The sequence below is a fragment of the Nycticebus coucang genome, chromosome 5, assembly GCF_027406575.1.
Source record: "Nycticebus coucang isolate mNycCou1 chromosome 5, mNycCou1.pri, whole genome shotgun sequence".
NCBI lineage: Eukaryota > Metazoa > Chordata > Mammalia > Primates > Lorisidae > Nycticebus > Nycticebus coucang.
In genome coordinates, this window is record NC_069784.1 from 60794872 (window position 1) to 60807742 (window position 12871).

Below are 12871 nucleotides of genomic sequence, written 5' to 3' on the forward strand. Positions count from 1 at the left end.
CTCAAACTCTTGGGCTTAAGTGATTCTCTTGCCTCAGCCTCCCAAGTAGCTGGGACCATAGGCACCTGCCACAATGCCCGGCTATTTGTACAGACAGGGTTTCACTTTTGTTTAGGCTGGTCTTGAACCCATGAGCTCGGGCAATCCACCTACCTTGGCCTCCCAGAGTGCTAGGATTATAGGCATGAGCCACTGTGCCTGGCCATTTTTTTTATGTTTTAAATCTTTGATTCATCTAGAATTAATTTTGATGGAAGAAATAAGAAAAAGGGATCTAATAATTTTTTTTTTCCCAGATACCACCCAATTGTTCTAATGCCAATACCTGGAGCATATTTTCTCCCTACAAATCTGAAGTGATGTCTGTATTTAATTATATACTAAATTCTTGAATGTATTCTATGTGTTTCTAGATTTTCTTCTGTGCCATTGATTTATTTTGCATATTATACACAGACACATTCTTTGTTGGTACCAAATTGTTTTAATTCCTGAGGCATGATAACCTGATTTAGTATCTGGTAAATTAGCTCTTCTCTTTTTTTTTTTCAGAAATTTCCTGGTTATTATTTTTTATTTTTTAAATTTAATTAACTTTTTGAGGGTTTTTTTGTTTGTTTGTTTGTATTGGTTGGTTGGTTGTTTGAGACAGAGTTGCCCAGGCTGGAGTGTGGTGGCATGATCATAGCTCACTTCAGCCTTGAACTCCTGGGCTCAAGCAAATCCTCCTGCCTCAACCTCCCAAGAAGCTAGGACTACAAGTGTGTACCACTGTGCCCCAGTAATTAATTTTTTTTTTTTTAGAGACTGGATCTTGCTATGTTGTCCAGGCTGGTCTTAAACTCCTGGCCTCAAGTGATCCTCCTGCCTCAGCCTACCAAAGTGCTGAGTTTATAGGTATAAGCCACTATGCTCAGCCTAATTTAATGAACTTTATAATCCATTTGTCTGGTTAAAAATTAGGTACTCAACATAAGTACACATATCCTTTGGGGTATTTTTATCAATTTGTGGATTATGTTTAGGAAGTTATTTTTTTAATGGCTTTATTTATATATCATTAAAATCACCCACTTGAAGTATACATTTCAGCGTTTTATGAATGTGCAGAGTTGTGCAGCAGTCACATCAAGAAGATTCCTTGCACCCATTTGTAGTCACTCCCTATTTTTTTTTTTTTTTTTTTTTGAGACAGAGTCTCACTATGTTGCCATTGGTAGAGTGCCATGGTGTCACAGCTCACAGAAACCTCAAACTCTTGGGCTCAAGCAATTCTCTTGCCTCAGCCTCCCAAGTAGCTAGGACCACAGGTGCCCACCACAACACACGGCTATTTTTGGTAGTCATCATTGTTGTCTGGTAGGCCTGGGCTGGATTCGAACCTGCCAGCTCCAGTGTCTGTGCCTGGCGCACCAGCCGCTGAGCTACAGGCGCTGAGCCATCACTCCCTATTTCTACCACAGCCCCATACAACCGCCAGCTTTCTGTCTTGATCAGCTTTCCTTTTCTGGACACTTCATACAAATGGAATCCTATATTAGGTGGTCTTTTGCATCTGGCTTTCTTTACTTAGCATGACGTTTTTGAGGTTCAACTAAGCTATAGCAGTACTTCCTTCCCTTTAATTGCCGAGTGGCATTCCAAGTTTATTCATGCATCAGTTATTCATCAGTTAGTGGACATTTGAGTATGAGTTTCAATGTGAGGACGTATGTTTTCATTTCTTTGGGGTAGATAACAAGGAGGGGAGTTGCCTAGCCACAGGTTAAATTTGTATTTACCTTCTAAGAAACTGCCAAGCTGTTAGAGTGGCCATGCCATCTTATCTTTCCACCAGCAGGTGTGAGGGCTACACTACCACACACCCCACCACTTGATATTGACAGTTACATCTTTTTAATGTTGAACTTTTCCAGATAAGACCACACATAGTGTGGCTTTCTTTGCATTTGAAGTGTTTTATACCCCTCAGCTTTTGCAAGATTTCTTGATATAAATTGTACATGGTTTAGTGCATTTATTTCTAGAGGTTTTGTTTCGGGGGGAATGTGCTTTTGTAAATGGGATATTTCCTTCTATTAACTTTTCTAACTCCTTGCTATTTGTACACAGGAAGCCTAGTTGTTTAGCATGTTACTTTTATATTTCACTCCTTAGCAAAATCTCATTGTCTGCCTCATTTTTCAATTGCTTCTCTTGGATTTTCAAGAATAAACATAATTATTTCACCTCCTCCTTTCTCCTTACATTTCTTGCTCTTTTTTTCTTGCCCAGTTTCATCAGCAAGAACCTACAAAATAATGGTGACAGAGGGCAGCCTTTTGTTCCAAAGTTCGGTTTAAGGGGTATTTTTCAGATCGTGAGGTTTTTTGTTTTCTCAAAGTTTTGCTTTGTCACCAGGCTGGAGTGCAGCAGCATGGTCACAACTCACTACAACCTCCAATTCCTGGCTCAAGGAGCCCCAGGATCCCAAATAGCTGCTAGAACCATGGGCACACACCACCACACCCTGCTAATTTTTTAATTTTTTGTAGAGACAGGGTCTCACTATATTGCTCAGGGTAGTCTCAAACTTCTGGCTTCAAGTGATCCTTCTGCCTCAGCCTCCCCAAGTTCTGGAATTACAGGCATGAGCCACTGTACCCAGCAATGATTTTTTATAAACTAATATAAATAAAATTAAAAGATATCCTAATAATGAACCATCTTCGTTACACTGTACAAGTCTTACTTGGTTCTGGTAAATTCTTTGAATGTCCTGGTGGGTTTTTCTTGCTAATATTTTCTTTTTGCATTGATTTGTATGTGAATGAATTTGGTCAGTGGTTTTCCTGTGTTGCGTATGCTTGACTTTTGATACCAAGTTTTAAAGGTTCCCAATAAAGAATGTGGAAGCCTTTCTCCCCTCTTTAGGCTGGGAGAGGTTTAGCGTGGGGCTTAGCATTCCTAAAGACTTGATCTAACAAACATCCCTGCCCGAGGTTCTCTCTTCTCTTCTCCCCTCTCCCCCCTTGGGGAGACGGCAATAGGTTTCTAATAACTTTTCCATAGAAAATATCCATTTCCTCTAGATTTTCAAGTTTGCATGCACAGATAGTCTTGATAGGCCCCTTTTTGTTGTGATTAACTTAACCTCTGCGCAAATAAAACAACTTTTGGAGTAATTTAAGGCCACCAGCAATTGTGCTGTTATGTTGTTGATTTGCACAAACCTTAACATTCAGGAAATGCTGCCCTGCTTCCAAGTTGACCCTAGAGAAATAGGCAAAGACGGTCTCTAAACCCAAAGCCCCAGGCTGAGGGAAACCACTGCATTCCAAGTTGGCTGGACCAAGTGCTGCCATGTGACCTCCCTTCCACCCACTGCTTCTCTGCCTTTAAAGAATGTTTGAAATTCATGGTTGACGATAAAAACTGACTTGGTTTTTCCTAAGATGTGTGCTGGCTGGATCAGTTTCTGTCTTCACTTAGACAAAGGTCGAATGTGACCTTTTTCCCTCTGTTGTAAAACTCCATGGCCACACTTTAATTTGGTCATAACCTCAGCAGATGGCAAGAACGGGAATGATGGAGGTTTCTTCCAGGAAATGACTTGAACGGCTTTCCCCTTGAGGGTAGATCCAAAGGACGCCCTAGCTGCCTCCCCAGCTGCTTCCTCCCTCATCTTCTGTCTCTGCCTTCCCACACTTGGTCTTTACAGATTCTGTCCTTAAAACCATCCACTGCTCTTCTCTCCGCCTCCCATTTCAGAACATTTCTTTTAAGCGACTTATTTGCTTCCTTCCTTCATTTCCCCCCATTTTTTTTATTGTGGTAAAATTCACAAAACATAAAATTTACTGTCTTATGTGCATTAAGCACATTGACATGGTGGTGCCACCATCACCACCATCTGTCTCTACAACTTTTTCATCTTCTCCAACTGAACTTGAAATAACAGCCCCTTAATCCCTTCTCACCCAGCCTTCAGTGGCCACATATGCTTTCTACCTCATATAAGTAGAGTCATCATATTTGTCCTTTTGTGTCTGGCTTACATCACTGAGCATTATGCCCTCAAGGTTCATCTGTGTGCGTAGCATGTGTCAGAATTTCCCTTTCAAGGCTGAATAATACTCCACTGTATGGATAAGGCCACATTTATCCATTTATAGACTCTTGAGTTGCTTCCACCTTCCTTCCTTTCTTTCAGTTTTTAAAAATCTGAAGAAATGGCATCACAAAACTATGAAGAATTTTTTTTTTTATTAAATCATAGCTGTGTACATTAATGTGGTCATGGGGCACCATACACTAGTTTCATAGATCGTTTGACACATTCTTATCACACTGGTTAGCATAGCCTTCCTGGCATTTTCTTAGTTATTGTGCTAAGACATTTACATTCAACATTTACTAAGTTTCACATATGCCCTTGTAAGATGCACCACAGGTGTAATCCCACCAATCACCCTCCCTCTGCCCACCTCTCCCCTCCCTCTCCTCCCTTTCCCCCTTCCCCCTATTCTTAGGTTGTAACTGGGTTATAGCTTTCATGTGAAAGCCATAAATGAGTTTCATAGTAGGGCTGAGTACATTGCATACTTTCTCTTCCATTCTTGAGATACATTACTAAGAAGAATATGTTCCAGCTCCATCCACATAAACATGAAACAGGTAAAGTCTCCATCTTTCTTTAAGGCTGCATAATATTCCATGGTGTACGTATACCACAATTTATTAATCCATTCGTGGATCGATGGGCACTTGGGCTTTTTCCATGATTTAGCAATTAAGAATAGGGCTGCAATAAACATTCTGGTACAAATATCTTTGTTATGATGTGATCTTTGGTCTTCTGAGTATATGCCTAATAGGGGAATTATAGGATTGAATGGCAGATCTATTTTTAGATCTCTGAGTGTTCTCCATATATCTTTCCAAAAGGAATGTATTAATTTGCATTCCCACCGGCAGTGTAGAAGTGTTCCCTTTTCTCCACATCCACGCCAACATCTCTGATCTTGGGATTTTGTGATATGGGCTAATCTTACTGGAGTTAGATGATATCTCAAAGAGTTTTGATTTGCACTTCTCTGATGATTAAAGATGATGAGCATTTTTTCATATGTCTGTAGGCCGCACACCTGTCTTCTTCAGAGACGTTTCTCTTCAAATCCCTTGCCCAGCCTGCGATGGGATCCCTTGTTCTTTTCTTGCTTATACGTTTGAGTTCTCTGTGGATTCTGGTTATTAAACCTTTGTCAGAGACATAACCTGCGAATACCTTCTCCCATTCTGAGGGCTGTTTGCTTGCTTTACTTCCTGTGTTCTTGGCTGTGCAGAAGCTTTTTAGTTTGATCAAGTCCCAGTAGTGTATTTTTGAAGCTGCTTCAATTGTCCGGGGGGTCCTCGTAAAATACTCGCCCAGACCGATTTCTTCAAGGGTTGTCTCTGCACTCTCCTCTAGTATTTTTATGGTTTCATGTCTTAAGTTTAAATATTTAACCCAGTGAGAGTCTATCTTAGTTAATGGTGAAAGGTGTGGGTCCAGTTTCAGTCTTCTACAGGTCTCCAGCCAGTTCACCCAGCACCATTTGTTAAATAGGGAATCTTTTCCCCACTGAATGTTTTTAATTGGCTTGTCAAAGATTAAATAACGGTAAGTAGTTGGATTCATCTCTTGGTTCTCTATTCTGTTCCAGACATCTACTCTGTTTTTGTGCCAGTACCATGCTGTTTTGATCACTATCGATTTGTAGTATAGTCTGAGGTCCGGTAGTGTGATTCCTCCCGTTTTGTTTTTATTTCTGAGTAACGTCTTGGGTATTCGAGGTTTTTTCTGATTCCATATAAAATGAACTATTGTTTTTTCAAGATCTTTCAAGTATGACTGTGGAGCTTTAATAGGGATTGCATTAAAATTATATCTTGCTTTGGGTATTATGAACATTTTTAACAATGTTGATTCTTCCCAGCCATGAGCATGGTATGTTTTCCATTTGTTAACATTTTCAGCTATTTCTGTTCTTAGAGTTTCATAGTTCTCTTTATACAGATCTTTCACGTCTTTGTTAGATAGATTCCCAAATATTTCATCTTCTTTGGCACTACTGTAAATGGAATAGAGTTCTTAACTGTTTTTTCAACCTGACGACTGATGGTATATATAAAGGCTACCGATTTATGAATGTTGATTTTATACCCTGAGACGCTGCTGTATTCCTTGATCACTTCTAAAAGTTTTATAGTAGAATCCCTGGTGTTTTCCAGATATACAATTATATCATCTGTGAAGAGCGAAAGTTTGATCTCTTCTGACCCTATATGGATACCCTTGATTGCCTTTTCTTCCCTAATTGCAGTGGCTAAAACTTCCATTACAATGTTAAAGAGCAGTGGAGACAATGGGCAGCCTTGTCTGGTTCCTGATCTGAGTGGAAATGATTTCAATTTAACTCCATTCAATATGATATTGGCTGCGGGTTTGCTGTAGATGGCCTCTATCAGTTTAAGAAATGTCCCTTCTATACCGATTTTCTTGAGTGTTCTGATCATGAAGGGATGCTGGATATTATCAAAAGCTTTTTCTGCATCAATTGAGAGAATCATATGGTCTTTGTTTTTTAATTTGTTTATGTGCTGAATTATACTTATAGATTTAAGTATATTGAACCAGCCTTGAGACACTGGGATAAAACTGACTTGGTCATGATGTATAATTTGTTTCATGTGTTGCTGGATTCTGTTTCTTAGGATCTTGTTGAATATTTTGGCATCTATATTCATTAGTGATATTGGTCTATAATTTTCTTTTCTTGTTGGGTCTTTTCCTGTTTTGGGGATCAGGGTGATGTTTGCTTCATAGAACGTGTTGGGTAGTCTTCCTTCTGTTTCTACCTTTTGGAACAGGTTGAGTAACATAGGTACTAATTCCTCTTTAAAAGTTTGGTAGAATTCTGACGTGAAATCATCTGGTCCTGGGGCTTTTCTTTTTAGAGAGGTTTTGTATGGTTGATGCTATTTCAGAACTTGATATTGGCCTGTTCAACATTTCCACTTGATTCTGGTTAAGTTTTGGTAGGTGATGTGCTTCCAAGTATCCATCCATTTCCTTTAGATTTTCATATTTCTGAGAATAAAAGTTTCTTGTAATATTCATTAAGGATTTTTTGAATTTCTATTTTTTTTATTAAATCATAGCTGTGTACATTGATATATTCATGGGACATCATTCACTAGCTTCACAGACTGTTTACCAAGTTTCACATATACCCTTGTAAGATGCACCGCTGGTGTAATCCCACCAATCACCTTCCCTCTACCCACCACCCCCCTCCCTCCCCTCCCTTTCCCCCTTCCCCCTATTCCTAGCTTGTAACTGGGTTATAGCTTTCATCTGAAAACCCTAAATTAGTTTCATAGTAGGGCTGAGTACATTGGGTACTTTGTCTTCCATTCTTGAGATACTTTACTAAGAAGAATATGTTCCAGCTTCATCCATGTAAACACGAAAGAGGTAAAGTCTCCATCTTTCTTTAAGGCTGCATAATATTCCATTGTGTACATATACGACAATTTGTTAATCCATTTGTGGATCGATGGGCACTTGGGCTTCTTCCATGACTTAGCAATTATGAATTGGGCTGCAATAAACATTCTGGTACAAATATCTTTGTTATGATGTGATGTTTGGTGTTCTGGGTATATGCCCAGTAGAGGGATTACAGGATTGAATGGCAGATCTATTTGTAGATCTCTAAGTGTTCTCCATATCTCTTTCCAAAAGGAATGTATTAATTTGCATTTCCACCAGCAGTGCAAAAGTGTTCCCTTTTCTCCACATCCATGCCAACATCTCTGGTCTTGGGATTTTGTGATATAGGCTAGTCTCACTGGAGTTAGATGGTATCTCAAAGTAGTTTTGATTTGCATTTCTCTGATGATTAAAGATGATGAGCATTTTTTCATATGTCTGTAGGCCGCACGTCTGTCTTCTTCAGAGAGGTTTCTCTGCAAGTCCCTTGCCCAGCCTGCAATGGGATCCCTTGTTGTTTTCTTGCTAATGCGTTTGAGTTCTCTGTGGATTCTGGTTATTAAACCTTTGTCGGAGGCATAACCTACAAATATCTTCTCCCATTCTGAGGGCTGTTTGCTTGCTTTACTTCCTGTGTTCTTGGCTGTGCAGAAGATTTTTAGTTTGATCAAGTCCCAGTAGTGTATTTTTGAAGCTGCTTCAATTGCCCATGGGGTCCTCCTCATAAAATACTCGCCCAGACGGATTTCTTCAAGGATTTTCCCTGTACTCTCCTCTAGTATCTTTATAGTTTCATGTCTTAAGTTTAAATCTTTGATCCAGTGAGAGTCTATCTTAGTTAATGGTGAAAGGTGTGGGTCCAGTTTCAGTCTTCTACAGGTCTCCAGCCAGTTCACCCAGCACCATTTGTTAAATAGAGAATCTTTTCCCCACTGAATGTTTTTAATTGGCTTGTCAAAGATTAAATAACGGTAAGTAGCTGAGTTCATCTCTTGGTTCTCTATTCTGTTCCAGACATCTACTTCTCTGTTTTTGTGCCAATACCATGCTGTTTTGATCACTATAGATTTGTAGTATACTCTGAGGTCTGGTAGTGTAATTCCTCCTGCTTTGTTTTTATTTCTGAGTAATGTCTTGGCTGTTCGAGGTTTTTTTCTGATTCCATATAAAACGAAGTATTGTTTTTTCTTTTTTTTTTTTTTTTTGTGGTTTTTGGCTGGGGCTGGTTTTGAACCCACCACCTCCGGCATATGGGACCGGCACCCTACTCCTTGAGCCACAGGTACCGCCCAAAGTATTGTTTTTTCAAGATCTTTCAAGTATAACAGTGGAGCTTTAATAGGGATTTCATTGAAATATATATTGCTTTGGATAGTATAGACATTTTAACAATGTTGATTCTTCCCAACCATGAGCATGGTATGTTTTTCCATTTGTTAATATTTTCAGCTATTTCTTTTCTTAGAGTTTCATAGTTCTCTTTATAGAGATCTTTCACGTCCTTTGTTAGATAAATTCCCAAATAGTTCATCTTCTTTGGCACTACTGTGAATGGGATAGAGTCCTTAACTGTTTTTTCAACTTGACTATTGTTGGTATATATAAAGGCTACCGATTTATGAATGTTAATTTTGTAACCTGAGAAGCTGCTGTATTCCTTGATCACTTCTAAGAGTTTTGTAGTGGAGTCCCTAGTGTTTTGCAGGTATACAATCATATCATCTGCAAAGAGCAAAAGTTTGATCTCTTCTGACCCTATATGGATACCTTTGATCGCCTTTTCTTCCCTAATTGCGGTGGCTAAAACTTCCATTGCAATGTTAAAAAGCAATGGAGACAATGGGCAGCCTTGTCTGGTTCCTGATCTGAGTGGGAATGATTCCAATTTAACTCCATTCAATATGATATTGGCTGTGGGTTTGCTCTAGATAGTCTCTTATCAGTTTAAGAAATGTCCCTTCTATACCGATTTTCTTAAGTGTTCTGATCATGAAGGTATGCTGGATATTATCAAAAGCTTTTTCTGCATCAATTGAGAGAATCACATGGTCTTTGTTTTTTAATTTGTTTATGTGCTGGATTACATTCATAGATTTATGTATATTGAACCAGCCTTGAGACCCTGGGATAAAACCAACTTGGTCATGATGTATAATTTGTTTCATGTGTTGCTGGATTTTGTTTGTTAGGATCTTGTTGAATATTTTTGCATCTATATTTGTTAGTGATATCAGTCTATAATTTTCTTTTTTTGTTGCGTCTTTTCCTGGTTTGGGGATCAGGGTGATGTTTGCTTCATAGAACGTGTTAGGTAGTCTTCCTTCTGTTTCTACCTTTTCGAACAGGTTGAGTAATATAGGTACTAATTCCTCTTTAAAAGTTTGGTAGAATTCTGACGTGAAACCATCTGGTCTCAGGGCTTTTCTTTTTAGGGAGGTTTTGTATGGTTGATGCTATTTCCAAACTTGATATGGGCCTGTTCAACATTTCCACTTGATTCTGGCTAAGTCTTGGAAGGTGACATGCTTCCAAGTATCTGTCAATTTCCTTTAGATTTTCATATTTCTTAGAATACAGTTTCTTTTAATATTCATTAAGGATTTTTTGGATTTCTGAGGAGTCTGTTGATATTTTGTCTTTCTTGTTTCTGATTGATGAAATTAGAGATTTTACTCTTTTTTTCCAGATTAGGTTGGCCAAAGGTTTATCTATTTTATTGACCTTTCGAAAAACCATCTTTTTGATTTATTGATCTGTTGTATAATTCTTTTGTTTTCAATTTCATTTAATTCTGCTCTAATTTTGGTTATTTCTTTTCTTCTACTGGGTTTGGGGTTGGAATGTTATTCCTTTTCAAGTTGCTTGAGATTTCCCATTAAGTTGTTAACTGCCTCTCTTTCCATTCTCTTGAGGAAGGCTTGTAGTGCTATAAATTTCCCTCTTAGAACTGCCTTTGCAGTGTCCCAGAGGTTCTGATAGTTTGTGTCTTCATTGTTGTTTTGTTCCAAAAACTTGGCGATTTCTGTCTTAATCTCATCTCTGACCCAGCTATCATTCAGCAAAACGTTATTTAACTTCCATGTTTTTGTATGAGTATGCAGATTCCTGTTGTTACTCAGCTCAAGTTTTATTCCATGGTGGTCCGGGAAGATGCATGGAATAATTTCTATTCCTTTAAGTTTCCTGACGTTAGACTTGTGACCTAAGATGTGATCGATAATGGAGTAAGTTCCATGGGCTGATGAGAAGTATGTGTATTCAGTTTTGTTGGGATGAAATGTTCTGTAGATGTCTGCTAAATCCAAATGTTGGATGGTTAGGTTTAAATCTAAGATTTCTTTGCTCAGCTTCGTGTTGGAGGATCGATCCAACACTGCTAAAGGAGTGTTGAAATCTCCGACTATTATGGAGCTGGAGGAAATCAAGTTGCTCATGTCTGTTAGAGTTTCTCTTATAAATTGAGGTGCATTCTGGTTGCGTGCATAGATATTAATAATTGAGATCTCATCATATTGAGTATTACCCTTAACAAATATGAAGTGACCATTCTTGTCCTTCCTTGCTTTTGTTGGTTTAAAGCCTATTGTATCTGCAAATAAAATTGCAACACCTGCTTTTTTCTAATTACCATTTGCCTGAAATATGGATGACCATCCTTTCACCCTGAGTCTGTATTTGTCTTTTAAGTTAAGATGTGACTCTTGTATGCAACAGATATCTGCCCTGAGTTTTTCTATCCAGTCAGCTAACCTATGCCTCTTTAGAGGACAGTTAAACCATTCACATTAATGGAGAATATTGATAAGTCTGGTGAAGTTTTGGGTATCGAGTTTTTCAAAAGTCCAGTGGCCATTTTTTATCCTTTCGCCAGTGTGGAAATTGGAGTTTGATCCGAAGTTTCTGAGTGAGTTTACTTTTGTGGTATAGGATTGGGTTGGTCATTATGTTGGTCTGAGAATATCCTGAAGAGCTGGTTTGGTTATGGCAAATTTCTTCAACATATGAACATCATTAAAGTATTAAATTTCTCCATCATAAATGAAACTCAGTTAGCTGGATACAAGATCCGGGGTTGAAAGTTATTTTGCTTTAGGAGATTAAAAGTCGGTGACCACCCTCTTCTGACTTGAAAAGTTTCAGCAGAGAGATCCGCAGTCATTCTAATATTCTTCCCTTTGAAGGTACTGGTTTTCTTTCTCCTGGCAGCTTGGAGGATTTTCTCCTTCATATTAACTTTAGTGAAGTTAAGTATGATATGCCTGGGGAATGTCTTATTGGGGTTGAGTTGTGCTGGGGTTCTGAAGCTGTCCACTATCTGAATTTCAGAATCTCTAGGCATGTCTAAAAAATTTCATGCAGAAGGACCTCTAAATGAAATAATTTCATCTCTTTCATAATTTCATGCAGAAGGGCCTCTGTGCCCAGCAAGGCCACTTCATCTATTTCTGGAACTCCTATGATTCAGATATTCACCTTCTTCGAATTATCCCAGAGCTCTCTGAGAGAATGATCCATTTTTGCTCTCCATTTCTCTTCCTCTTTGAGAGTTTGGGAGCATTCAAAGGCTTTATCTTCCATGTCAGAAATCCTTTCTTCTGCTTGCTCCATTCTGTTGCTGATGGATTCTACTGTATTTTTCATATCTTTGTGGGCTTCAAATTCTTGCTTCAGTGTGTCTGAGTCTTCAGTCTGGTGGTTTTGTCTTTAAATTCGTTAAATTCTTGAGACAACTTTTGAATTTCTCCTCGAATTCCTAATTCCACTTTATTAATCTTGTCTGCAATCCAAATTCTGAATTCGATTTCTGACTTCTGAGCCAGTTGTTTATGAATGGGATCTTCAATTGCATCCGTCATATCTTTCCTTGGGGGTGGGGGTTGATCTATTCTGGTTATTTATGTTACCAGAGTTTTTCCGCTGATTCCGCCCCGTGGTTGTTTTACTCCCTCTGATTTTTTCCCCTGGGGCTTTGTCGAGGGCCTGTACAGTGTTGTGGCCTAAAAACTGGGGCCCTGTCTGGTGTGGTGTGGCTAAGTGGTTCTGTCTTGTTTTCAGCTAGTTTCTGTTCCACCCTAGTGAAACAGATACTCTGCATTGAAGTCTCAGCTGTGGAGAAATATCAGCAATTAAGTCACCCCACCCCTCCACCGGCAAACAATTGGAAAAGAAAAATCAAACCTTCCTACCACCGTGCACCCAGGGCACCACCTGATTTGTCCTCAGGCGATTGGTTCAGTTCAAAAAGTCCAAATCAATTGTCTCAGTCTGCACCTGTCTCAGGTGAGAGAGTTTACGAGGTCTCTGGGAACTGATCACAGGGGTCTGGTGACTACTCTGGTGTGGCTTGCTCCAGTG